General features: G+C 41.0%; 1 protein-coding gene across 1 annotated transcript in view; it reads left to right on the forward strand.

The window, feature by feature from the left end:
* The first annotated feature begins 2,529 nt into the window (after window positions 1-2,529).
* LOC126419668 (protein AF-9-like) overlaps window positions 2,530-26,170 on the forward strand; it is a 176,857-nt gene continuing 153,216 nt past the window's right edge. Inside the window, exon 1 of the mRNA XM_050086855.1 lies at window positions 2,530-2,566. The gene's annotated coding sequence lies outside the window, so the exon portion shown is untranslated. The remainder of the gene's footprint in view (window positions 2,567-26,170) is intronic.

The raw sequence follows: 26,170 nt of genomic DNA on the forward strand, positions 1-26,170 counted from the left end.
TGACTTTAGTGTGTGGCAATGTATAAATTTCGTTTCGTTAGCACGCTGACAAAAGATGCGTGTGAGCATTGACTTAATCTAGGAGGAAACCGGTAGTTCTATGCACATAGCATTCTTCACACCGAATGTATCTACGTACAGTGGGTGACTGCGTCGATATTTCCTTTCCTGGTAAGTAAATGTTCGATGATTAAATATTTTTATATTATGCTTTAGGAATACAGATAAAGATACACATTCTGGTGACTTTGGAGGGTCCTAATGTATACATTTGCTATTGTTAGTAGGATGATGAGAGATGACAGAGAGCAGCGACATATTCTAGAAGAAATGCGCTCGTGCTGTGCACATAGCATTCTTCACACCGAATGTTTCTACGTACAGTGGATGACTGCGTCGATATTTCCTTTTTTGGTAAGTAAATGCTATATGATTAAATATTTTTATATTATGCTTTAAAAATACAGATAACGATACACATTCTGGTGACTTTCGAGTGTCCTAATGTATACATTTCCTTATGTTAGAAGGTTGACAAGAGATGCGTGGGAGCTCCGACTTATTCTAGAAGAAATGGGCTACTGCTGTGCACATAGCATACTTCTTACCGAATGTACCTACGTACAGTGGATGACTTCGTCGTTATTTCCTTTTTGTGTAAGTAAATTCTCGATGATTAAATTTTTTTTGAATTACGCTTTAAGAATACGGATAATGATACACATTATGGGGACTTTGGTGTGTCCTAATGTATACATTTTCTTCTGTTAGCAGGTTGGTGAGAGATGAGAGAGAGCAGCGACATATTCTAGAAGAAATGCGATAGTGCTGTGCACAAAGCACTCTTCACACCGAATGTATCTACGTACAGTGGATGACTGCGTCGATATTTCCTTTTTTGGTAAGTAAATTCTCGATGGTTAAATATTTTTATATAATGCTTTAAGAATACAGATAAAGATACACATTCTGGTGACTTTAGTGATGGTAATGTATAAATTTGTTTTGTTAGTACGCAGACAAAAGATGCGTGGGGCACTGACTTAATGTAGGAGGAATCCGGTAGTGCTGTGCACATAGCATTCTTCACACCGAAAGTATCTATGGACAGTGGATGACTGCGTCAATTTTTCCTTTTTTGCGAAGTAAATGCACGATGATTAAATATATTTATATTATGCTTTAAGAATAGAGATAATGATACACATTCTGGTGATTTTCGAGTGTCGTAATACATACATTTTCTTCTGTTAGCAGGTTGATGCGAGATGAGAGAGAGCCGCGACATATTCTAGAAGAAATGCGATAGTGCTGTGCACAAAGCATTCTTCACACCGAATGTATCTACGTACAGTGGATGACTCCGCCGATATTTCCTTTTTTGGTAAGTAAATGCTCGATGGTTAAATATTTTTGTATAATGCTTTACGAATACTGATAAAGATACACATTCTGGTGACTTTGGTGTTTGGTAATGTATAAATTTCCTTTCCTTAGCAGGTTGACAAGAGATGCGTGGGTGCTCCGACTTATTCTAGACGTAAACCGCTAGTGCTGTGCACATAGCATTCTTCACACCGAATGTATCTACGTACAGTGGATGACTGCGTCGATATTTCCTTTGCTGGTAAGTAAATGCTCGATGACTAAATATATTTATATTATGGTTTAAGAATACAGATAATGATACAGATTCTGGTGACTTTGGAGGGTCCTAATGTATATATTTACCTTTGTGAACAGGATGATGAGAGATGACAGAGAGCAGCGACATATTCTAGAAGAAGTTCGCTAGTGCTGTAGACATAGCATTCTTCACACCGAATGTATCTACGTACAGTGGATGACTGAGCGTATATATTTCTTATTTTGATAAGTAACAGCTCGACATTTAAATATTTTTGTATTATGCTTTAAGAATACAGATAATGATACACATTCTGGTGACTTTGGTGTGTGGTAATGTATAAATTTCCTTTCGTTAGCAGGTTCACAAGTGATGCGTGGGAGCTCCGACTTATTCTAGGCGAACCCGCTGGTGCTTTGCACATAGCATTCTTCACACCGAATGCATCTACGTACAGTGGATGACTGCGACAATATTTCTTTTTTTGGTAAGTAAATGCTCGATGATTAAATAATTTTATATTATGCTTTAAGAATACACATAATGATACATATTCTGATGACTTTGGAGTGTTCTAATGTATACATTTTCCTTTGTTAGCAGGTTGATGAGAGATGAGAGAGGGCAGCGACATATTGTAGAAGAAATACGCTAGTGCTGTGGGCATAGCATTCTTCACACCGAATGTATCTACGTACAGTCGACGACTGAACGTGGATATTTCTTTTTTTGATAAGTAACAGCCCGACGTTTAAATATTTTTATATTATGCTCTAAGAATACAGATATAGATACACATTGTGGTGACTTTGGTGTGTGGTAATCTATAAATTTCCTTTCGTTAGCAGGTTGACAAGAGATGCGTGGGAACTCAGGCAAATTCTTCACAACGAATGTATCTACGTACAGTGGATGACTGCGTCGATATTTCCTTTTTTGGTATGTAAATACTCGATGATTAAATATTATTATATTATGCTTTAAGAGTATAGATAATGATACATATTCTTGTGACTTTGGAGTGTCCTAATGTATACATTTTCTATTGTTAGCAGGTTGATGAGAGATGAGAGAGAGCCTAGACACAGTCTAGAAGAAATTCGCTAGTGCTGTGGACTAAGCATTCTTCACACCGAATGTATCTACGTACAGTGGATGACTGAACGTATATATTTCTTATTTTGATAAGTAACAGCTCGACATTTAAATATTTTTGTATTATGCTTTAAGAATACAGATAATGATACACATTCTGGTGACTTTGGTGTGTGGTAATGTATAAATTTCCAATCGTTAGCAGGTTGACAAGAGATGCGTGGGAGCTCCGACATATTCTAGACGAAAACCGCTAGTGCTGTCCACATAGCTTTCTTCACACCGAATGTATCTACGTAGAGTGGATGACTGCGTCAATATTTCCTTTTTTGGTAAGTAAATGCTCGATGATTAAATATTTTTGTATTATGCTTTAAGAATACAGATAAATATACACATTCTGGTGACTTTAGTGTGTGGCAATGTATAAATTTCGTTTCGTTAGCACGCTGACAAAAGATGCGTGGGGGCATTGACTTAATCGAGGAGGAAACCGGTAGTGCTGTGCACATAGCATTCTCCACACCGAATCTATCTACGTACAGCGAATGACTGCTTCTATATTTCATTTTTTGGTAAGTAAATGCTCGATTATTAAATATTATTATATTATGCATTAAGAATACAGATAAAGATACACAATCTGGTGGCTTTGGAGTGTCCTAATATATACATTTCCTTTTGTTAGCAGGTTGATGACAGCTGAGAGAGAGCAGCGACATATTCAAGAAGAAATGCGTTAGTGCTGTGGACATAGCATTCTTCACACCGAATATATCTACGAACAGTGGATGACTGCGTCGATATATCATCTTTTGGTAAGTAAATGTTCGATGATTAAGTATATTTATATTATGCTTTAAGAATACACATAATGATACTCATTCTGGTGACCTTGGAGTGTCCTAATGTATACATTTTCTTTCGTTAGCAGGTTGACAAGAGATGTGAGAGAGCAGCGACATATTCTAGAAGCAAACCGCTAGTGCTGTGCACATAGCATTCTTCACACCGAATGTATCTACGTATAGTGGATGACTGCGTCGATATTTCCGTTTTTGGAAAGTAAATGCTCCATGATTAAATATTTTTATATTATGCTTTAAAAATACAGATACTGATACACATTCTAGTGACTTTGGAGAGTCCTAATGTACACATTTTCTTTTGTTAGCAGGTTGATGAGAGATGAGAGAGAGCAATGACATATTCCAGAAGAAATTCGCTAGTGCTGTGGACATAGCATTCTTCACACTGAATGTATCTACGTACAGTGGATGACTGAACCTGGATATTTCTTTTTTTTGATAAGTAACAGCTCGACGTTTAAATATTTATGGATTATGCTTTAAGAATACAGATAATGATACACATTCTGGTGACTTTGGTGTGTGGTAGTGTATAAATTTCTCTTCGTTAGCAGGTTCACAAGTGATGCGTGGGAGCTCCGACCTATTCTAGGCGAAAACCGCTAGTGCTCTGCACATACCATTCTTCACACCGAATGCATCTACGTAAAGTGGATGTCTGCGTCGATATTTCCTTTTTTGGTAAGTAAATTCTCTATGATTAAGTATTTTTATATTATGCATTAAGAATACAGATAATGATACACATTCTGGTGACTTTGGAGTGTCCTAATGTATTCATTTTCTTTTGTTAGCAGGTTGATGAGATATGAGAGAGAGCAATGACATATTCCAGAAGAAATGCGCTAGTGCTGTGGAAATAGCATTCATCACACCGAATGTATCTACGTACAGTGGATGACTGCATCGATATTTCCTTTTCTGGTAAGTAAATGCTCGATGATTAAATATTTTTATAGTATGCTTTAAGAATACGGGTAATAAAACATATTCTGGTGACTTTGGAGCGTCCTAATGTATACTTTTTCTTTTGTTAGCAGGTTGATGAGAGATGAGAGAGAGCAGCGACATATTCTAGAAGAAATGCGCTGGTGCTGTGGAAATAGCATTCATCACACCGAATGTATCTACGTACAGTGGATGACTGCGTCGATATTTCCTTTTCTGGTAAGTAAATGCTCGATGATTAAATATTTTTATATTATGCTTTAAAAATACAGATAATGATACACATTCTAGTGACTTTGGAGAGTCCCAATGTATACATTTTCTTTTGTTAGCAGGTTGATGAGAGATGAGAGAGAGCAATGACATATTCCAGAAGAGATTCGCTAATGCTGTGGACATAGCATTCTTCACACTGAATGTATCTACGTACAGTGGATGACTGAACCTGGATATTTCTTTTCTTGATAAGTAACAGCTCGACGTTTAAATATTTTTATATTATGCTTTAAGATTACAAATAATGAGGCACATTCTAGTGACTTTGGACTGTCATATTGCATACATTTTATTTTGTTAGCTGGTTTATGAGAGATGGGAGAGAGCAGCGACATATTCTAGAAGAAATGCGCTAGTGCTGTGGACATAGCATTCTTTACACCGAATGTATCTACGTACAGTGGATGACTGTGTCGATATTTCCTTTTTTGGTAAGTAAATGCTTGATGATTAAATATTTTTATATTACGCTTTAAGAATACAGGTAATGATACACATTCTGGGGACTTTGGAGTGTCCTAATGTATACATTTTCTGTGTTAGCAGGTTGATGAGAGATGAGAAAGAGCAGCGACATATTCTTTAAGAAATGCGCTAGTGCTGTGCACATAGCATTCTTATCACCGAATGTATCTACGTACAGTGGATGACTGCGTCGATATTTCCTTTATTGGTAAGTAAATGCTCGATGATTAAATATTTTTAAATTGTGCTTTAAGAATACACATAATGATACACATTCTGGTGACTTTGGTGTGTCCTAATGTATACATTTCTTTTGTTAGCAGGTTGACAAAAGATGCGTGATAGCTCTACCATATTTTAGACGAGAACCGCTAGTGCAGTGCACATAGCATTCCTCACACCGAATGTATCTACGTACAGTGGACGACTGAATGCGGATATTTCTTTTTTATAAGTAACAGCTCGACGTTAAAAGATTTTATATTATGCTTTAAGAATACAGATAAAGATACACATTCTGGGGACTTTGGAGTGTCCTAATGTAAACATTTTCTTCTGTTAGCTGGTTATTGAGAGATGAGAGAGAGCAGCGACATATTCTAGCAGAAATGTGCTAATGCTGTGGACATAGCGTTCTTCACACCTAATGTATGTGGATGACTGAACGTGGATATTTCTTTTTTTGATAAGTAACATCTCGACGTTAAAAATATTTTTATATTATGCTTTGAGAATACAATTTAAGATACAAATTCTGGTGACTTTGGTGTGTGGTAATGTATAAATTTCCTTTCGTTAGCAGGTTGACAAGAGATGCGTGGGAGCTCCGACATATTCTAGTCGAAAACCGCTTGTGCTGTGCACATAGCATTCTTCACACCGAATGTATCTACGTAGAGTGGATGATTGCGTCGATATTTCCTTTTTTGGTAAGTAAATGCTCGATGATTAAATATTTTTATATTATGCTTTAAGAATAGAGATAATGATACACATTCACGTGACTTAGTAGTGTCCTATACATTTTCTTTTGTTAGCAGGTTGATGAGAGATGAGAGAGCAGCGACATATTCTAGAAGAAATGCGCTAGTGCTGTGGACATAGCAATCTTCACACCGAATGTATCTACGTACAGTGGATGACTGCGTCGATATTTCCTTTTTTGGTAAGTAAATGCTCGATGATTAAATATTTTTAAATTATGCTTTACGAATACAGATAGTGATACACATTCTGGTGACTTTAGTGTGTGGTAATGTATAAATTTCCGTTATTTAACACGTTGACATGAGATGATTGTGAGCATTGACTTATTCTAGAAGAAAACCGCTAGTGCTGTGCACATAGCATTCTTCACACCTAATGTATCTACGTACAGTGGATGACTGCGTCGATATTTCCTTTTTTGGTAAGTAAATGCTCGATGATTAAATATTTTTATATTATGCTTTAAGAATAAAGACAATGATACATATTCTGGTGAGTTTGTAGTATAATAATTTTTTTAATTATAGCAGTAAATATAATGAATCATCCCATGAATGACATGTTTTTGAAAATCTTCGGTATGGGCTCCCAAAATCTTGTGAGAGGTCAGTGTCGAATGCTGATGGAAGCCTATAGCCTATCATGCAGTAGTCAAAATGACGTCACATTTGCAGGAATTGTAGTGCAGCGAGCGTTACGCGTTGGAGAGGCACACTGTATTGTTGAAAGCTGCGTCACGTTGCGCTTTCTCTTGTTTACTCTAAGAGGATGGCACTAATGGCTCTAAGGACTATGGGACTTAACATCCGAGGTCATCAGTCCCCTAGACTTAGAACTACTTAAACCTAACTAACCTAAGGACATCACACACATCCATGTCCGAGGCAGGATTCGAACCTGCGACCGAAGCATCAGCGCGGTTCCGGACTGAAGCGCCTAAAACCGCTCGGCCACAGCGGTCGGCTCTAAGAGGGTATGAGGACAATTATCACCGTACAATTAAAGAAACTATCCACTGGTGATTGAAACTATAGTATGGCATTGTTGGAAGGGTTGTCCCATTCGGGTTAGGCCGCCGTATTGGACGACTTGCGGCCGATGATAAGGATAACACAACAGCCAGTCTACGAGCGGAGAAAACCTCCAACCTGTCCGGGAATCGAACCCGGGCCCAGTGCATGGGAGGCAAGCACGTTACCACCCAGCTAAGCAGGCGGACTCCACTGGTGATAATAACCGAGGAGTAAACGGGCTGTGGCACCCGGGGCAATGACAGCGAGCATAATGTCCTAGGCGGCCAAAGGAAAGAAATAAAGAAACATTAAAATACGAAATAAAATAAATAAAAATAGTAAAATCGATCAATCGAGACAACCCTTTCGGTACGTGAATGTAATCAGAGCTACTTATTTATTTTTATTTCATTTCACTCGTCTAGTTCCGTAGGACCAAAGTGAGGAGCAAATGTCCATGATCATGGAGTGAATCAGTACATGAAATTAACATCAGAAACGTTAGTAACAGTTAAGACAAAATTTACACGAAACGCATTCATGTGAGAAGATTATGAGTAAAAACTAGAGTAATCAACAATATAACATATAAATTTTCTCAATTTTTGTCCTGGAGCTTTCCAGTAGTTGAGAGGGAGTGAGCCATGAGGAAATTATTCTGTTTAGAGTTGAAAGTGCGTGGGTTAGTGTTAAGATGTTTTAATTCCTGTGGTAACTTATTGAAAATGAATGCAGCGGAATGCTGCACCCGTTTGTGCACAAGAGTCAAAGAAATGCTACTCAAACGCAGTTTGGATTTTTGCCTAGTACTAATTGTTGTAAAGCTGCTAATTCTTCGGAATAAGCTTATACTGTTAACAACAAACGACATTAAACAAAATATATTTTAAGAGACCCATGTCAGAAATCCCATACTCCTGAACATGGGAAGGCAAGATGCTCGCTAACGTACACCACATATTGCTGGAACTACCCTTTTCTGAGCCAACAGCATCCTTTGGTAATGGATAGAGATACCCTATAACGTAATATCGTATGTGATACGCGAATGAAAATAAGGAAAGTAAACTAATTTGTGTATTGTGCTGTCACCTTCTTCAGGTATTGTTCTGACGGCAGTTACGTCAGCATTACGTTTCTGAAGAAGGTCGTGAACATGGTTTTTCCATGATAGCTTACTATCTACCTCAACACCGAGGAATTGAATTGGCCACTCCGTGTAATCAAAATGGCATTTTAGTTGTATTGTGTGTTAGAAATTACGAACACTGAATCTTATTGTGATTTAAGATCAGTCCCCTCCCCCCCCCCCCCCCCCCCTCACAACTTACCCGTGCACCTGTCGCCACGTCGTAGCCGTTGCCATTGCTATGTAGAATGATCTGTAGCGGTCTGTTTTTGAAGAGGAATCAGTTAGCAAACACCGGTGGCACAACAGAAATGAGTCTAAAATGTTGTACCATCTCCCCTCTTTTTTATAAAGCCGTTTCACTAGTGAGTACTTCAATCCCTCAGAAAACTGACCATTCCTAAGCGAAAAATTACAAATATGGCTAAGTACTGGTCTAACATATGCAGCAGAGTGCCTTAGTGGTCTGATAGATATCCCGTCATATCCATGAGATCCCGTGGTCTTCAGTGATGGTGACTCACTTTTCTCCTCGTCATTATCACGGAGGTGTATTTCAGATAGCAGTCTTGTAAAACTGTTTCTAACAGATTTATGTGGTTCCCTGTGTAACTAAGTTTGTTATTTAATTCACCTCCTGTATCGAGAAAGTGCTAGTCAAATACTGTACATATATCTGATTTATCAATAATAAAAAGATTTTTACTACGTATGGGCTTTACGTCCTCGTTCTAGTGCTGCTGACCACACACTTCCTTCTCTGGTGACTATATAGTTTTTAATCGTATCTTGAGAACAGCTGTTCCATTTTCATACCACATGCTTCTTGCGTTCTTTATAACATTTTTAAGTACTTTGCTGTACTGACTGTAATGGGCTACTGGTGCTCGATTGTGACTATTTCTAACGTTATATAATTCCCACTTTGTTCTACATGATATACTTGCCCACTAACCAGCTACCAAGTTTGCCTATTGGTGCCAGTACCCTGTTTGAACGTTCTAACCGAAAGCAACTCTCAAAGAGCGTCGGAAATCTGTTGAGGATAAGCAGGACATTTATCGTCCATTTTATCAGCACTATAAACATCATATCACTCTTGTTCTGTAACAAGGTTTAAAAAATAAGGTTTAAAAAGTTTCGGTTGCCACCGGCTTAATTTTTCAAAACACACTCACGGAGGAAAAAAGTGCAACACCGAAAAGGAGTTCTGCGACATAAACTAAAGATAGTAGGCGTGATTCTAAACCTGAAAACGATGTCTATTCAACATTTCACCCCACTTGCATAAGGGTGTTGCACTAGCGCCACTAGGACGACGATAATCACGTTTGCTGGAAATACAGCTGTAACGGTCGTGAGCGTAGGAAGACATCATCAAAACCTCAATGAGTTTGAGTGAGGTCGTGTAATAGAGCTACGAGAAGCTGGATGTTGCCTCTGTGATAATGCTGGCAGCGGTGGTCACGAAAATCTACAATCGAAGGAAGACCGGGCTCCGGACTGACACGTGGCACCACGGAGAGGGAAGAACGTCGTGTTCGGCGTATGACCCTGGGCGTCACACTGCATCTACAGCGGCAATTTGAACAGCAGTTGACACCACAGTGGCACAACGAACTGTTAAAAATCGGCTATTTCAAGGCTAGCTCCGAACCAGATGCGCTGTAACGTGCATTTCACAGATCCCAAACTTTCGCCATTTGCGGCTTCAATAGTGTCAAGCGAGAGCTCATTGGAGGACCTGCTACCGTAGCGGATTGGAGGACAGAAAGGAGGTTTTTTTCTGATGAAAGTCGGTTCTGCCTCGGGGCCAGTGATGACCGTGTGGTGGTTAGGAGGCCAGTTGAGGACATGAAACCAACCTGTCTGCGTGCTAGACACACTGGACCTACATCTGGGCTCAGGGTCTGCAGTGCGATTTCGTATGACACAAAGAGCACTCTCTTGGTTATCCCATGCACGCTAACTGCAGAATGTACGTGCATCTTGTGGTTCGACCTGTTGTGTTTCTATTCATGAACAACATTACAGGGGATGTTTTCCAACAGGATAACGGTTGTTCATACACCGCTGTTGTAATGCAATAAATCGCTTACTTTAAGGACAGCTCCGAGCCAGAGGTCCCGTAGCGAGCATTCCTCTGACCCTAAAGTTTTTGGTGTTGCGATGTTTTCCCGTCACTGTAGTTTGCGTTTATACTTAACTTGGCGTGTCTGTATATGTGCGCAAAAATTTCTTTTAGCCTTGAAATTTGTGCACCCTCTTACTAACGGAATGCCCCTCTAGTAATGAAAATCGAACAATACTGTTGTCAATGATTGTGTTACTGTTTTCCTGTGCTCTGGTTGGAAAGATTATAATCTGCACCAGACGATACGATCTTAGATCTTCCAACATTCTTTTACTTGGGCAGTCACCTATAAAATTAATATTGAAGTCACCACATATAACTTATTTTTGTTACTCTTGTTGAAGTGAGCCCAGAACTTTCTCTATACTGGACAAAAATGTCCTGAAATGACAATTAGGGGACCTAAATGAACTCTAATTAATTGTTTAGTCTCACTAAATTCAGCTGCTCCTGAACAACATCGAAAGACCTATTCATTGCAGTGCTTTGCTACGCCAATAGTCTCATACGTACTTGCCCACCCCTCTACTCCTTGAAGAGCTCCTTGAAAAATAGCCGGCTAATCTGTATCGTGGAAAATGAATTTTTTGCATCGTCACATTATTTAATTGGTGCACTGATATACCAATAATGTCAGTCAACATCTATTACACAGTTCACTAACTTTATTTCTTATACCTCTTATATTTGATTAAATATGCTAATTCCTTCATTATTGAGGTATTCGACATTTCTGAAGGTGGATATTTTATTTGGGAGACTTCCCTTAAGCAGGGATACATATCACCTGACTCAGTCCAAAGAAGATGCAGTTATAAGAACAACTTCTACAGGAGTTCTCCCATGAGTGATCCCAACCCCCTCCCCCCACACTACACTGTCACCCATAAGCTTTGCCGAACTCTCCTTCCTACACCTACAGAAGGGTGTAGGCCATGCCTTGTGAAATACGATCAATCGACAGACTCAACTAGCACCACTGTTTCTGAAATCACTCAGCGGATAAGAAATGAGACTCACTCACCTTCTTCGCCCAGGTCAAATAGCAGTTAACTGAATATGTAGAACGAAATGGACAAGACGTGCAAAAGTTTTTTTTGGCAAGTCTGTGACGGAGCATTCATCAGGAGGGGGGTAAACAGAGGTGTATAAAAAAAGAATCGACACACAATTTGAATCTAGTCCTTAAATAAGATATAGAGGTTAAGAGGTTAAGCAGAAAGTAGCCCTGTGTTTCAGAAGAGTTGAGAATGTCTACAAATTTTTCGGTCTAAACGTGCAACCATAGTAAGGAACAATGCGTGGGGAAGTTTTGATGAGTCGAGTTGGCAATGGGGTGGGCATGCAGCAGGCATAGAGGACAGGGGCTACTGACAGTGGGTACTAGCGCTGTGACCCTCAAGACTGTGCGTAGTTAAGCCCCTGTAGCAGATGAAAACTTATTTTGGAGTGGTTGTGTTTTTCACTAGCAGCATTGTTGGACCACCACCTATCCCAGGATAGTGTTACAGTAAGTTTTTCTTTCCACATTTCCGTTTTTGTAAAGTGCTTATAGCGATGCGAAACTGTACTGATAATAATAATAACACTAACAGTAGGGCTGTGGATTCCAAAAGCGCTTTTGATTCTGTTGACAGAGAAAGAATAGATTAAATAATTGGAGGATTTGGTGTAAAGTTTAAACTGGCAGACCTAATCCGTGAAACACTCACTTACAGATAAGTCTGTAAAGTCAAATTTATTGGAGAAATCTCACAGCCTTTCAAAATAAAAACAGATGTACTCAAAGTGACGGCCTATCCCCAGTTTCTAATGCGAGACAGTGCATCAAGTAATAAGATTTTCAAATATTTGTGGATAAAAAGTTCACGACAAGCTACGTCAACGAAGTAAAAAAGGATTGAGAAAGAAACGATCCAAAAATAGAAGATATAAACAACAGAGAAGCTTTTCGGGAAAAAGTACTGAAAATGGAAGGATTCCAAGGCAGGGTAGCTAACAAGACTGGTTCAAAATGTTATCAAGACAGAAAGAAGAAACATAGCGAACAGATGAAAGCATAGTGGAAGAAAATAAAAAATAGAAAGTAGAAAACTGAAATTGAAACCTGGTCTCCAGATGGCCTATTCGAAGCAAAAAAAAAAGTAGTAGTAGTATTAGTAGGCCTAGGAAAAATTATACAGGTCCAATATGGGAATAATAGAGCCTTTTTATCTTATACATCAGAATTGCTGAAAATGGTTGTGAAAAAGGTTTGTAAAGAATAGATCTTCATATATTTTTCTGAGAAGACAGAAGTGACGATGAAGGGCGGGACGAATGTGGTCGCAATGAAATAGACGAAGATGAATGCAGAGATGATGACCATGACGAAGGAGGTGCGATAGTCGATGATGAAGTGATATTTTGGGAAAAGAACCTAAAGATACATCCAAATAAAACACTCCAACAGAGAATACTACTGGAGTACGGCGCTGTTGTGTTCGTCCCAGGAAGAACGACAGAAAATACAATGGTTCAAAGATCGAAAAATGTAACACATTTATTTAAAGGGTATGTAAAAAATCTTTAAGCCGTTATGTATGTAAATTACCATTTGAAAACTGATTCACTATTCAACTGATTGGCAACAGTGATTTCATATCGATAAAAAGTGAATTTGCATCATCTGAACAAATATTTAGTTATTTTCATAACTATGTTACACTTAATTATTCCTTACTAGCTACGGACAAGCAACTCCATGTCATGTAACTATAAGTTCGCTGAATTTCCCTCGTTTTTCACCCATAAGTATTACTCGATAGCCTGATCAAGCAACTGATTGAAGCTCTACAGGGACTCTACAGGGTATGAGGTGATTTGTTCAGTCTACATTATATTATCGACAGTCTGATATTGTACAGTATCTCCCTCTGCTTCTGACATAATTTTATAATTTATCTGTTGTATAAATTCATTATCCAGCGCCAAAAACCGCCCTTTCACACCTTTTTTATTTCCATACTCGTTTGAAAGTCGAGATAAATTTTGCTCTCCAATTATTCTGTACTGTGATCAATATTACAGAATTAACGATATAATATAATTATGCCGTTTGCATCCTGTCAGTGCAAACTTTGCGGATTTGTAGAAGAGCATATGCGTGCCATCCTGACTTTGTGTCGTTGTGCAGTTGAACGCATATATTTGTTGTTAAACTACCTCATTGAAAGAAAGTAGTAAGTTTGTTCTAGAAACAGAGAAAACTGAAACCCGTTTAGAAATTTAAAAAAAGGAAAAGGTTGTTACAGAAATAAAGAAACAACTCAATGTTGCACAACTATTTAGTTTAACAGTACTTTTCAAAAATTAAAAACAGCTTTACATACTTAACTTAGCAACGATTAATTATAAAAATCAGTAAAATGTATTCATATAAGAAGAATCACGAAAAAAACACAATAACAATAAAATGCTAAACAACAGTTTCGTTTGTGACTTTATTAGCAGAACTAAATTAAACACGAAATTTAGAAAAAGTGAACTATGTACTGCAAAATGGCTGCCTATGTCAAGGAATCAAGTTGGGCATTAAAATGAAATGTGGACTTAAACTGATGAAGAAAGAAATTAAATACATTGTAATTTGGTGCAGCGCAAATTATATAACATTCGTACGTGCAGTAACGTCAGCTGCCCTCATGTCTGCCTGTCGGGTAAGTATAGCTCTTGAATAAAACACGTTCTCGGTTTTCAATTCGCGTTAATTCGAATAAAATCCTCGAGCTTTCGATGACTATCTCCGCCATCGTCGTCAGGAGTTCACTGACCGCCTCAGCTAGCACTACGCTAATTCACGGAGCTTCATGCTCCGGTGAGTTGTAGGGTGAGCGGATCACGCCTTTCCTACTTCTTTCTTCGGGTGCTTAGTGTTGTCTTCTTGATGGGAGCGTCCTCAGGGTTGCGCTGCTGATATAGGGTCTTCTTGCTAATGTTGCGGCGTTCCTTACACTACTTCCGGAGCTGCTACGGTTTCTCGCTCATATAGGTATGATGACATCATCAGCAGCCAATCAGATAGACCCAATGTGGCGCGCGCGCATTAGTCGACCCAGGCAGCTAGCGGAGCTATTGCCCGTGGCAGCACCGGTGACGTCAGGTGGCGCCACGTGCAGGCGCCACGTTTGAAACTGCCGCTCCCGCGTCGCGCATCTGCCTTTGCTTTCTTTCGATGTGTAACGCCCGCCCCCATGCTCTGCTGAGTGTGTACCTCTGGTCTCTGTTGAAATTGTTGTTACTCGAAGAGCGATGTCGTCGTTAACAGGGCGCAACATATCTCGTATCTTGGGGCGGGCCGGAACACTGGTCTTAGCCCACGTTTCTGTAGCAGACGTCCTAACTTGCTGCTAGTTGCTCCACAGTATGGCAGGAATGCAGTCCGTTTGGCCTCTTCTACTGATTCACCAGGTGTCTTTCGTCGGCAACTCTTGAAAGCGTTTGCGATGTCTCTTATGCTGTATCCATTTTCCCTGAATACACGTTTTAAGTTCTGCAATTCAGACTGTAGATGGTCGTCGTCAGAGATAATCCTGGCTCTATGAACCAACGTGTTCAGGGCCACTTTCTTGTGTACAGGGTGGTGGAAAGTATTGGCGCTCAAGTACCGATCGGTGTGTGTTGGTTTCCAGTTCACTGAATGGCCAAGCTGGCCTCCTGCATTCCGCTCAACCAAAACATCCAAGAATGGTAGCTTACCGTGCTTCTCCATCTCGACAGTAAATTTAATGTTGGGATGGACGCCATTCCTGTGAACTTGTGAACTGCTGTTGTGTATCTTCACCATGAGGCCATATCAGGAAGGTGTCATCAATGTATCGTAGAAAGACAGACGGCCGTAATGTCGCAGGTGCAGAGCCTGCTCCTGAAAGTGCTCCAAGAAGAAATTTGCGACTGCTGGAGACAGTGGTGATCCCATGGCTATGCCATCCATCATCTCATAATATTCATCGCAATACAAAAAGTACGTTGTCGTTAGGACGTGACGAAACAACTTAATGATTCCAGGTGGAAAAAAGATCCAGCGTACCTTGTATTGGCACCGTCATAAAATGTGACACAACGTCCAGGCTAACCATTAGGTCGTTTGGGCCTATCTTCATTCTCTTGAGTGTCTCAACAAATTTCTGCGAGTAGACAACATGGTGCTCACAATGTCCCAATTTTGGTGCTAATAATCATGCCAGATGTTTAGCAAGTCTGTAGGTGGGCGAACTGATTGCACTAACAATGGGCCTCAGAGCAACACTTTCCTTGTGTATCTTTGGTAATCCATAATGCCTGGGAAGTCTGGGGGCACGAGGATTTAATTTCTTCACCACTTCATCTGGTAAACCAGAATCCTTTAATAACTTCTCTGTCCGCCTGACAATGGCTTGTGTGGGACCACGACTAAGCTAATAAATGTAGCGTCTTCAGGTGGTAGTCTGCAGAGTTCAGAACCACGATGGCATTCCCTTTGTCAGCTGTCAAGACAACCAAGTCTTCATTCTCACGTAATAACCGTAAGAAACGTCGTTCCTCCTGGCTAATGTTAAATTTTGGTGGCTTAGCTTTCGCCAGGATATGGCTGGTAGTTAGCCTGACGTCCTCAGCTGCATCGTTTGGAAGATTCCTAGTGCACTGCTCTATTCCACTGATTATATCCAATATTGGCAGACGTCGTGGAGCTGGAGAAAAGTTGAGGCCTTTACTCAGCGCTGATATAGAGCCGTCATCCAGTTCTTGGTTGGAAAGATTAACAACCGTTCTATGGACCTTACCGGATTTCACAACAGTTCTTCCGTGATTCAGTCGGTCGAACTTGGCACATTGCTTCGACGTTGCCTTGGATAAATCCGCCAACTCCCAATCGAATGGTGACAATGTTGATGACAAAGACAGATGACACTCACGATGTGTCTGTTATCCTTAGAACAAATGTAATAGATTTTTAACATGGCTTACGTTCCCTGATGTAAAAAGAAAAGATGTTGCATTCAATACTTCATCCTCTTACGGGTCGAGATAAACTTTGCTCTCCTATTCTTCTGTACTGTGAAAAATATTGCAGAATTAACGATCTAATATAATTATGCCATTAGCATCTTTGTTTTACTTTCCAAAGTAAGCTACGTTCTTCCTCAGGGTTCAAGATATCTCAATACCAAATTTCATCAAAATCGGTTCAATGTTTAGTAATGAAAATATAGCAGATGGAGTTACTTTCACATTTATAATAGTAGCATGGTTGAGCTGATAAACTCAGCATTTCCTGGGTATTTATTACTCCAATCACCTGTTACTTCATCTCCTCCTCCCTCTTGTCTCTCCACCTCCTCCTTCTCTCCCTCTTTCTGTCCACCTACTCCTCCCTCTCTCTTTATCCACCTCATCCCCTCTCTCTATTCATTCCTTTGTCTTCATCCATCTCCCTCCTCCTCCTCCTCCCCCTCCCTCTCCCCATCTCCTCCTCCCTCTCTCTTTATCCACCTCATCCCCTCTCTCTATTCATTCCTTTCTCTTCATACATCTCCCTCCTCCTCCTCCCCTTCCCTCTGCCCATCTCCTCCTCCCTCTCTCTTTATTCACCTCATCCCCTCTCTCAATTCATTCCTTTGTCTTCATCCATCTCCCTCCTCCTCCTCCCCCTCCCTCTCCCCATCTCCTCCTCCCTCTCTCTTTATCCACCTCACCCCCTCTCTCTATTCATTCCTTTGTCTTCATCCATCTCCTCCCTCATCCAGCTCGTCATTCCCTCCCTTTCTCATCCTCCCCACTCTCTCTGTCCATTTGCCATTCCACCATTTCACTACCTACCTCCACCTCCTCGCTTGCTCCTGCACAGTGGTGCCCTGCCTTTCGCATATCATCAGCAACGCGGTCCAGTACTACCCACACAGCACGACGGTCGTGCAGGAACTGCAACTGGACAAGTGGTTCTCTGTGTAGTTCGCAGTAAGCAATAACTGTTTTTTCGCCCCCATCCCAATGAGAAATAGGTGTTCTTCTCTCCACGGAGCTTCTTTCCGGACAGTAAGTAATATTTGTACGACGATTGATTGAGATCGATCCAGTGATTTAGGAGGAAACATAAATACATTTTATGATATATACGGGGTGTCACTCCTGAATCAGGCGCATTATCTCTGTCGTTTCAGCGGATACTTGCGATTTCGTTGCTACACTGTGTCACTGCACTGAATCAACCCAGACAACACTTTCATGCGACGCTCAATGCCGACGAAATGCGTCAGTTTGTTTCTCGTTACAGACTAAATCATTTTAAAGCGGATTTTTAGGTGCCCATTCGATAGAGCACTTTCAGATTACTTCTAGTGAGATATATGTTTTGTCGATATGCATTAACAGGAACAAGAACGTGGGTGTAATAGTTTTCCGTTCCCATCCGGATTCTTGAGACTGGTGAGTCGCCTTGCCTCTCACCACTGGGGCGCTTAATTTCAGTGAGTGCCCTTGTCCCTCACCACTGCAATCTCGCCATAAAATTACGCCGATATTCTCAGCAACAGATATACAGGGTGACGCTTATCAAACGGCATGAAACAAAATCGTCATAACTGCTGAATGGTCTGCGTTAGGACGTTCAAATGGCACGACTGAATGCGGGACATGATGGGAATTAGTATGCGCATCCAAAAAGAAAAGCGACATTGCCTTGTAAGGGCCCCGAGTTCGAGTCTCGGTCCGGCATCCAGTTTAAATCTGGCAGGAAGTTTTATATCTGCGCACACTCGGCTGCAGAGTGAAAATTTCATTCAGGAAACATCCCCCAGGCTGTGGCTAAGTCACGTCTCCGCAATATCCTTTCTTCCAGGAGTGCTAGTCCCGCAAGTTCTGCAGGAGAGCTTCTGTGAAGTTTGGAAAGTAGGTGACGAAGTACTGGCGGAATTACAGGTGTGATGACGGGTAGTGAGTCGTGCTTCGGTAGCTCAGATGGTAGAGCTCTCGCCTGCGATATGCAAAGGTCCCGAGTTCGACTCTCGATCTGGCACACAGTTTTAATTTAGTAAGCACATACTTGGTTCATGGTTCAAATGGCTCTGAGCACTATGGGACTTAACTGCTGAGGTCATCAGTCCCATAGAACTTAGATCTACTTAAACCTAACTAACATAAGGAAATCACACACATCCATGCCCGAGGCAGGATTCGAACCTGCGACCGTAGCGATACTTGGTTTAGTTTAGCGTCGAATCCCACTTTCATTTGGATGGGTTTGTTAATAAGAAAAATGATGCATTTCTCTTCGCCCTCAATGGGTGACTTTGTGGTGTGTAATGTCCAGTCACGGAATAATTGGAGCAATATTCTTCGGTGGCACGGTGACTACCAAGCGGTACTTGTAGGTTTTTGAAGATGATTTCATTCCCATTATCCAAAGTGATACTGATTTCGACAAGATGTAGTTCATGCAAGACGGAGCTCCACTGCATTGAAACAGGAGAGTCTTTGATGCCCTGAAGGAGCCCTTTGGGGACCACTGGCTGGGGCCTCAGTTGGCCGCCATATTCTCCGGATCTGAACACATGTGACTTTTGTGGGGCAATATTAAAGACAAGGTGTAGAGCAACAACTACAAAACCACCATTAACTAGTTAGTTCCAAATATAGGTGTAGCTGTATTTACGAACCAGCCCACAGTCGAATTATTGTTCTACACATTAGAGCCCTATTGTGCGCGAGATGGCAGACACACACTGAGAAGGAGTCATTTCAGATTCATCTGGAAATACACTGTTACGTTTTCAGTAGCTTCCATGTTTCAATAAAGGCAGGATGACTGATTTGAAAGGCTTGTGGTGGATTTCCTACACAATTCTTGTGCTATCTGAGCCATTCAGGAAGGAGGTCATCGACGACATCGATGTTCTGACACTTCAGCGGGTCATGCAACATTTCTCTATTCATCCCTGCCACTTCGTCACCAATGATAGCAGGCATATCGAACATGTCAACCTAAATCCAGATATCTGTAGTGACGTTTACATGTTAAATAAAGAGTGCGCACGCCATAGCTTGTAGCTAATTTACGTTTATTTATGTCTTTTTCACATATTTTAATAACTGTCATGCCGTAATATCCATGACACCAGCTGTGCCACAACAGGCTACAGAGAGGAGCGTGGCCGGGAAGTTCGTTATTGGTGCTCATAAAGTTCCCTGGTGCTTGAGTGGGGCATGCCATGTGCTGGAGCGCCGAGCGATGGGGCGAGCGTGTGAGTGTTTTTACACGACATTTGTGTATCCGTGGCAGGAACGCCTGTCACTATCACTTCGCGGACATGTTTATCTCACGACCATGGTTGTGGTTTGTATATCGCCAGTAGCCACGTAGCGGTTTGCATTAGAGTTACAGCGGTTGGGTGGAGACACACACCGAAATCAGTGCCCTCAGGGGCTCAGCATTCGTTTGCTGAGTAGGGGCTTGGCGACCCCAGGGTTCCTGAGCTGGGGGCTGGTAAGCGCCCCAGTCTTCTGTCACTATAAACTCTGGGCACGCTTCAGCGACCACCGTGCAGTGCGGCCGTGGGACGTTGTGTGTATCAGGGAATGGGGATCTTGGCTTAACAGCCCGGATCGCGAGGATGGTACACACCTCTCTAACAAAACCTCAATCTCAAGGTGTGCTGAGAGCTGATGAGATGCGTGGTTGTTGAGGTGGAAGAGGCCTTAGCGATCAACCCCTGGGAAATCTACCACACCTGTTGTATAAGGCTTACCTAGCCATGTGGGGCTCTGTTTAGTTGGACTTCTAGTTCCCTAACTTTTCGTTGGGCCGAGACGGATCCTTCGCAGTCTTCTCTTCCTTCTCTCATCGGGAAGGGCGGGTCGCTGGTAGGTACCAACAACCAAACAAAAAAAGTGGGGTCGTGTAGCCAGTCCTCCAGACTTGGGATTTACACAGACTCTGTCAGTATTTAGTAACAGGACGCATGCTGGTGGCCAGAATGTGTTTTTTATCATTAAACGGAAATAGGGCAGTTTTGAGAGAGTTTCACCTTTTTACATAAAAAGAGGGATTGCGAGAATCGCTGGAATCTTAAAATCTGTAGAATACTTGCGAAATGGGACCCTTTTGGTAGAAACGTCCGATTCCCAACAAGTCAATAACGTCCAGAAAGCTCAGTGTCTTGGGCAGCATCCAACAGAAAGTGAACTGCACCACAGTTTAAGCTATAGCAAAGGTGTTGTGCCTTGCAGTGATCTGGTTGATATTCCCAGAGAAGAACTGAAACTGAGTGGTCCCAGGCAGGCATCAAAGCGCAGAACATAATAAAACGGGTTGATGGTTATCTCGTGAAGTTGAACTCATTTCCTCAGCACGTTAAGGCTGGTTTCCTCCACCTCAGTCTGCAGCATCACTTCCCTAACCTGATGCACTGTTTTACCTGTCAGAACTTTGGGCACACCTCCTCAGGTTATAAGGGGTTTGTTCCTTGTGGCACATGTGGAAAGGCTGCCCACCCTGTCTGGAGTAGAGACTGTAGTGCCTTCCTTGAAGAAAGTAAGATCCAGGGAATCAAAACAACTAGAAATATTTCGTATGGAGAGGACAAAATGATCTATAAGGCCATTCAGCCCCCATCATCTGCTGCTTCCTTTGTGTCCCCTCTTAAACAACGAATTCAGAAGACCTATGTTGCTGCCAAAACGGAGGTTGCTAGTGTCAGCATTAGCACCTCAGTTTGCTGGTGCACTTGTGCCATTGCCATTCCTTCAAAGCTCCCTCCAAAAACATGAGACAAGTCTCTTGTCCTTAACGTTGTGGAGCTCTCTGCATCTCCGAAGGTTCACTCCAGTCCACCGTCCAGTGGTGCCACAACCACTACTATGGTTTTGGCCCTGAAGCCTACCCGGGGCAAAAAATCAAAGGTCAAGTGTCCACCATCGATGGAGTATGGAAGTAAACAGTCCAATGCTGTGGATGTCCTACTATCTGATATCTCTCTTGACTCTTTGGTGGAAATGGAACTTGATGAGAGACTGGGGCAATCATATCGCCCCAAGACTGAGTCCCCAACCATTACTTGCCCTCCTCCCTGACGTACGGACAGGTTGAAAGTACAACGCCCATGATAGATGGCTTCCATATTACAGTGGAGCAATAATGGGTTCAGGATACATTAAGAGGAACTGAAACTCCTAGGGGAGAAATGCCCTCTGTGCATGTGTTTACAACAAACACATTCTGAAACCGCTGACACCCCTGTGCTACGTGGCTATACTCTTCACCAGAAAGGATGACCTGACTAGGGACAGGGCCAAGGGGGAGGGGGTGGGGGGTGGCTTTGCTTTTCTGTAAGTGCATCACTCCCCTGCCCCCCCCCCCCCCCCCCAACCCCCCAGCTACCGACCAGCAAGCAGTTGCTGTCGAAATTCATGGGTGTCAGAGGACCATTGTTTGCTCCCTGTACCTCCCTCCACAAGATGCAATCGACTGTGAGGCCCTCATAGATCTTGTGGAACAACTTCCTTGGCCTTTCCTTCTATTGGGAGACTTCAATGCTCATCATTTTTTGTGGGGCTCAGCCTCTACTTGCCCTCAGGGTCGGGTTTTGGAGATAGCAAAACTCTTTTAAAGTGTCTCATTTCCTAATCTAATTCCCTCAGCATCACCCGACTTAATTCGACTACATTCCATTATCCTCGTTTTGCTTTAGTTGATGTTCATCTTATATTCTCCCTTCAAGACACTGTCCATTCCGTTCAACTGCTCTTCCAAGTCCTTTGCTGTCTCAGACATAATTACAATGTCATAGGTGAACCGCAAAGTTTTTATTTCTTCTCCACGGATTTTAATACCTACTCCGAATTTTTCTTTTGTTTCCTTTACTGCTTGCTCAATATACAGATTGAATAACATTGAGGAGAGGCTACAACCCTGTCTCACTCCCTTCCCAACCACTCATATAGAGGTCTATTAAACACAGTCAAAAACCTTTCATAAACACTGATTACAATAAAAGAAATTTTGTTAAAATATTTGAACAAATGCCATTGTAATAAAATTTTGAAGTTGTAAAGGGACTTTATGGACACCCTGTATTAGTATTTAAGGCTTATTACTATTTCATGAGTGAATGTATAAACAGTGTTTTCAGTCCAGCGACCTTTCTGGAATCCAAAGTGTGATATGTTAAGTAAATTGCTTCCACTTAAGTATGCGACTACTCTTGAGTACTTTACTTTCTCGAATATTTTTGAAAAAGACGTCAGTAAGGAAATTTCCTTGACACGTATCTTATAAAGTAGTTTAATAACAGCATATTTTAATCTGTCTGAAAAAATTCCTGTGCCACTAATGCATTACGTATATCACTAAGGACATTACATATTAAGCACGAACATCTTTTCAGAATTCTGTAATACCATCAACCCCACAAGAGCTTTTGTTTTTTTAGAATTTTATTAATTTCAGTGAAGGAAGTTGCTTCTAGATGCTTAAAATTCTGTGGAATAACATTTTTAATATATTCACCTGCTTCTTCAATTGAACCACGTAACCGTATATTTGCTGTTACGTAAGTGATTGTTAAAAGTACTTGCAACTTGTGAATCATCACCGACAATTCTTCAGTTAAATTGTTATAGAAACTAGTACAATGACTGACTGTCCTGTCTTCCGTCTGACAGTGTCCCATGGAGTTTTAATCTTATTATCTGCAATTTTTATTTTTGTCAGGACATGCTTACTTCTGGACACTTTTATGACTTTCCTTAACATGCTACAGTACTTCTTTGTAGTATGCAAGTAATGTCGGATATTGACATACTCTGGTCTTTATATAAATTTCCTTCTTCCTCTTGCAAGAGCTTTTAATTCCCTTAGTAATCACGGCTTACTTGTATTTTTAATGGATCTTTTCGATAATTTTTTTTAGGTAAGCAACTTCCAAGTCTTGACAGATATTTGCTGTAGAATAAACTGAATTTGACGTCAGCATATCTTTTTACATATGCGTCATCCTGTACTGCACTTTTAGCTTAAACATTGTATCCTTCTCTCTTTAATGGGCTTCACTGCTTTTTATGAACCTGCCTCTGGGTTGTAAGGTGCCATACTATTTATTTCTATTAATTGTGCATCCTGATCAGATAATCCATTAGCAATTGAGTACACACTAATTGCTTTAATCTGATAACTGTCTACATACATGTTATCAAACAGTGTCCTATTCTTTTGCTGCACACGAGCTGAAAATTGACTATTGAAATTGAACCGAAACACCCAAACAATTATTCTACTGAACTTTTCCTGTCTGTATCTTTTAAGAAATCTGCACTGAAATCTCCACAAACTGCTAACTGTTTCTTCTTGTTTGACAGGGAGCTCAGTAATACATCTATGCTGCTCATAAATAGTTGAAAGTTTCCTATATGGGATCTGCATATTGTTACAATTATAAGAGAAGTATTCTGCAGTAATGACCAACAAGCACATACTTCTAGGTTCTGACCAATAAAAAAACTATTTGTCTCAATACTTTTGACTTCGTGTCCAACGTTTTCCTCCTTTTTCCACATTAACTCTACCGTAAATGATGCTAGTCTATAATCGCTGACATTTACCTTCTCCATACCAGTGGTTACAAGGTGTTCAGAGAGACACAGAATATCTATCCCTTCAGAATTTTCCATATCTTCTAGGCATACAATAACCTCATCTATATTGTTTATCAATCCTCTAATGTTCTGATGAAACAAATTAATTTTATTTTCCTGGAAACTATTGCACATATTATGGTCTTATACTGCTCTAATTTCTTTCAATACTCTCTGTTTGTAACCTGACTCTAACCTAAAAAGGTGCCCCTTCGATTCCAGTAATAACAGGAATTTTGTCTTATGTGCTTATGGCCCCTCTTAAATTTTCTGAAAGGTGTGCAGCTAATTTTTCCTTCCCCCTCCTATTTAATCGCAGGCCATGATTGGCGTATCCCCATCTCCTACACCGCAGCAACAGACAAGGCACATGATATGAGACTTTGATTCAGTCAAAAGCAACTCACTCAGTTCTTTTCACACACCTAACAGCCGTGTTAAACCAGGACTGGTCGCGCCGCTGGAAATCTTCATCAAACCCCTCACGAGTGTACTTTGCTTCTTCTACTTTCTCCAGATCATCTTTAACGCTATGTTCTAAGTTGTTAGGCAGACTTTTTCTTTCTCCTCCTACAATAAGTACCTTATCCTCCCCATGAAAATCTCTACACAAGTCCCCTATGTTTTCTGTCACATGGGTAAGCCTAGCGCTAGGTTTCACTGTGTTGTGACCTGGTATTCTGCGCCTAGCTCTTCCTGTAGCAAGTGGCCTACACGTCTCCTGTGACTCTCGTCTCTCGCGCAGATGTGAGCGGTAGGCATCGATCGGGTTGCGGTCGACGACGATGTCGTCGTTAGCGCGACTTGAGTGGCGTCAAACGTAGCTCGAGGAACCATGGCCTACAATAGGGAAGATTACAGTTAGTATCTCATAAATGACACATTTATTGCAGCAGAAGCTCAGATAGCACAAGAATTGTGTAGGAAATTCACCACAAGCCTTTCAAATCAGCCATCCCGTCTTTATTGGAACATGGAAGCTACTGAAAACGTAACAGTGTATTTCCTGATGAATCTGAAATGACTCCTTCTCAGTGTGTGCCTGCCATCTCGCGCACAATAGGGCTCTAATTTGTAGAACAATAATTCGACTGTAGTCTGGTCGTAAATACAGCTACACCTTTATTTGGAACTAACTAGATAAATCCTAGAACAACTGTTAACAGAAGAGATGCTATTTGCGATCGAGAATTGCTTTTAAGACAACGCTGACCTATTAACAGGGTCACAATAATGAGTTAATGACTTCTAGGTAAAAATTTGTATTTTCCATTTTACTGTTTCACAACGTCTCACACCGCAAACCTATGCACATCGAATTCGTTTCAGAAGTCTTGCAAAGACGTCACTAACGGTTTACGGTATGTCACTCATCCTCCCAAGCCGTGTCTTCTCAAACGCCAAAACCGTAGTTGTAGCTACTGTTTCCTATAGGCGTATGACTGTCACAACAGTTATTGCACTGCCGACATGGAGTACACCACAGAACTGCAGAAACGCCTTAACAAGTCTGTATTTGCAATTCGAGTGTTAGCAGACATAGGCGACATAAAGGTGAAAAAGCTTGCATACTTTGCTTACTTTCATTCCATAATGTCATATGGTATAATATTTTGGGGTAACTCTTCAAGTCAAACGAAAGTTTTCAGAGTCCAAAAGCGTGTAATACGTATTATTTGTGAAGTAAATTCACGGACGTCCTGTAGAAACCTCTTCAAAGAACTGGGTATACTAACTACTGCCTCTCAGTATATTTACTCCTTAATGAAATTTGTCCTAAATAATATCTCTTTTTCCAACAAACAGCTCAGTTCATACATACAATACCAGGAACAAAAATGATCTGCACAAGGGCATAAAAGCACTTACTTTAGTTCAAAAATGGGTCCACTAATCAGGAACACTCATCTTCAATAATATGCCAGCAAACATAAAAAATTTAGTTACAAATAAAGATCATTTTAAAAGGAGCCTGAAAGACTT

Source organism: Schistocerca serialis, chromosome 9, assembly GCF_023864345.2.
Source record: "Schistocerca serialis cubense isolate TAMUIC-IGC-003099 chromosome 9, iqSchSeri2.2, whole genome shotgun sequence".
NCBI lineage: Eukaryota > Metazoa > Arthropoda > Insecta > Orthoptera > Acrididae > Schistocerca > Schistocerca serialis.